This window comes from Egretta garzetta, unplaced genomic scaffold (genome assembly GCF_000687185.1).
Source record: "Egretta garzetta isolate BGI_Z169 unplaced genomic scaffold, ASM68718v1 scaffold234, whole genome shotgun sequence".
In the NCBI taxonomy this organism is placed as follows: Eukaryota; Metazoa; Chordata; class Aves; order Pelecaniformes; family Ardeidae; genus Egretta; species Egretta garzetta.
The window spans coordinates 1,383,151-1,385,729 of record NW_009259528.1 but is presented as its reverse complement, the minus strand read 5'-3'; the positions used below and the strand labels follow the sequence as shown (position 1 = coordinate 1,385,729).

General features: G+C 46.9%; 1 protein-coding gene across 1 annotated transcript in view; it reads left to right on the top strand.

The window, feature by feature from the left end:
• PCDH15 (protocadherin related 15) overlaps positions 1–2,579 on the top strand; it is a 326,536-nt gene that overhangs the window by 312,507 nt on the left and 11,450 nt on the right. The window lies entirely within an intron of this gene.

The window sequence follows — 2,579 nt, the reverse complement described above, 5'->3', positions numbered from 1 at the left end:
GATTTAACAGCCGGGCAGAGGCGGTGCTGAGGGCCAGGGTTTGGGGGTGGGATGGCAGGGGTAGGGGAGCGGTTGGGCTGGGGGAGCTTAGAGGGCTTTGCCAACCAAAGTGATTCTGTGACTCTAAGGAGACGCAGCGTGCTCTGGGTGTGCTGGATTAGCGCTGACGCGCACGAGCACAGGCTGTGCCATGCCAGGCCGTTCTGAACGGGCTGCCTGGCATCCAGAAGTCCCGGACGAGTAGCCCAATCCTGGGTATTTGCATTCAAGCAAAATGTTTGGCTGGAAAACAAAGGCATGATTTAGAAGTCACGGGCATAACAGCTGCACCGCGTCCCTCGCTGCCAGCTGGGGAACCCCCATGTGTCTCTCCAGACATGCTGATTTTTCCCTGTCCTGCACTTTGTAAGACTGATAGGCAATGAGAAAGTCATACTTTTCCTTAAGACTGTTAGGACTGATTACCTGCCATTTTTATTAATCAGGAATCTGCCTGGTTATGCCAAAAAATGGGTCTGAATAGCAACTACTGTGCTTTGTTATTTCATCCCTCCACCACAAACTCCTAAAAGACTTGGAGGCCACTTAGATAATTTTACAGACTGAAATGATCAGCCTCCTTTTTTTATCTTTTATAGGGAAGAGGGTTTGATTTATTGGAGCATAAAAAAAAGAGTTGAATCCAGAAAATTTCTCCTGCATATATTAAGCGGAAAATGCCCACCATTAAAACCAAAATGCTTACCCTGTCTGAATCCTTTGCGCAATGTGTCATGTTTCATCATGGCGGAGAGGCGCACAGTTGAGTTATGAACCTGTTAAAATAGGGTTTGTCAAGAAAATGCTAACAGAATTTTAACTGGGAGATTGTTAAAATCATCCGGAGGTTTAATGCTCTCCTACTTGGATGCCTTTGCCAGCTGGAAGGACGTGTAGCGTGCGCCAGTGACATCTAGCGCACAGCTGAAGAACTAGAGCTCCGTCTCCGCTCGGCGCGTGTCTTGCGAACCCTCGTTGCGGGTCTTGAAGCTGTGAAAAGGGATTTTTGCTCAAATACCCGGAAAATGTTTTGCGGAAGAAGTGAAGGAATTAGCGGTGAATATCAGCCCGGGACGCTAATACGGAGGGAAAGGATTCTTCAGAACGCCTTGGGTGCTTTTTGTGAGAGTGCGGGTCTGCGCAGCCCCTGCCCTGGAAGCCGGTAGCGCCCACGCGGCGCCATCTCGCCGCTCGGGAGGGGTTGTTCTGCACGGGAGGAGACCCAGCTGATGCACACCGACCAGAGCGCATCCTCCCGTAGGCTCCAAAAAAACCAGGGACAAACAATCCTGTGGGGGTTTATCAGTAAATTAATTTGAGAGGAAGTCAATTGTAAAAAACGATCATCCTTTAAGAACTGATCTTTTAGGAGTGTAATCCCTGTCTCATGCTCAGACTACGAGATAAAAGCTACTCCAGACTTTCTTTAGGCATTCAGAGTTTATATGCAGAAATCCCTTCAGAAGACCTTTTTAGCTGTTGGGTTGTGGTTTGTTGTTTTTTTTTTTAATCTCAGCGGTTTTTACTTGGCTTTCTTTCTCCAGGAGAACCACCGTACATGCAAGGGTCTGGGGTTCTGCTACAGCTAAGCGCCAGCAGGATCCTCTCCATCCTAATAGATGCCTCCTCCTTTGATCTTTATAGCTGGAGCTGTGTATATATCTATATATATATATACACACGGCAGCTTGTGAGACAGGCATCCAAGAATTTTTATTTTCCTTTGGAAGTTAAAGCCTTGGCCAATCTATTTTTTCAAATAAAGCTTTGGCGAAAATATTTTTTCAAACTCCTAAAGGAAATTTCTTTAACAAACATACTTGTTTGCTATCAAAAAGTCACCCAATGTAAAATCTTCCGTCATATGGGAAATGCAGTCATTTGACCGGGGTTCACATTTGGCTGCCTGCCCTTAAGCTGCCGATTACAGCTCAGATGCTGTGCTCCTGCCACTGACATTTGCTTTTTCAGGGGCTGTCCCAGGCCCTTGCTCAGTAACTGGGGTTGGAAGCTCCTCTCGTAGGTGATGCGCCAGCGGAAGAAGGACGTTAGGCTAGGTTGCAAGTGGAGACAGCAGCGCCTGGTTCCTGGTTAGCTGATGGGTACCCAAGTCTTGCCTAGGACCTAACTCTGTCTTAACAGTGTGCCTTGTAGGCCTGCGTGAAGCCAGTGGTTTTCCGATAGCTGTACAGATAGGGAGCCTTTTGTTCCTGTAATTAATGTTAGCCAAGATTGTTCTGGTGCCTGGCAGTGCTTGGAGAACCCGTGAAGTTTAAATGACAGTTTATTATAAGCATTTAGTGCGTTTCCTTTTAGAAGAGGAGTGAAGAAATGGCCTGCATCTTCTCAGATGACTTCTAAGGGTCCCTTCCAACCCAAACCACTCTATGATTCTATGAAAAGAAAAGGCGGCAGTTCGCAGTAATCTCCGTCTGTCGTCTTTTGTCGCCTCCAATTTGGCTTTAAGGAGACGAGTCCAGATGATGTAGCATTTTCTAAAACATTAGTGTTTTCCTTGTTACGATTGTCCTGCGTCTCTC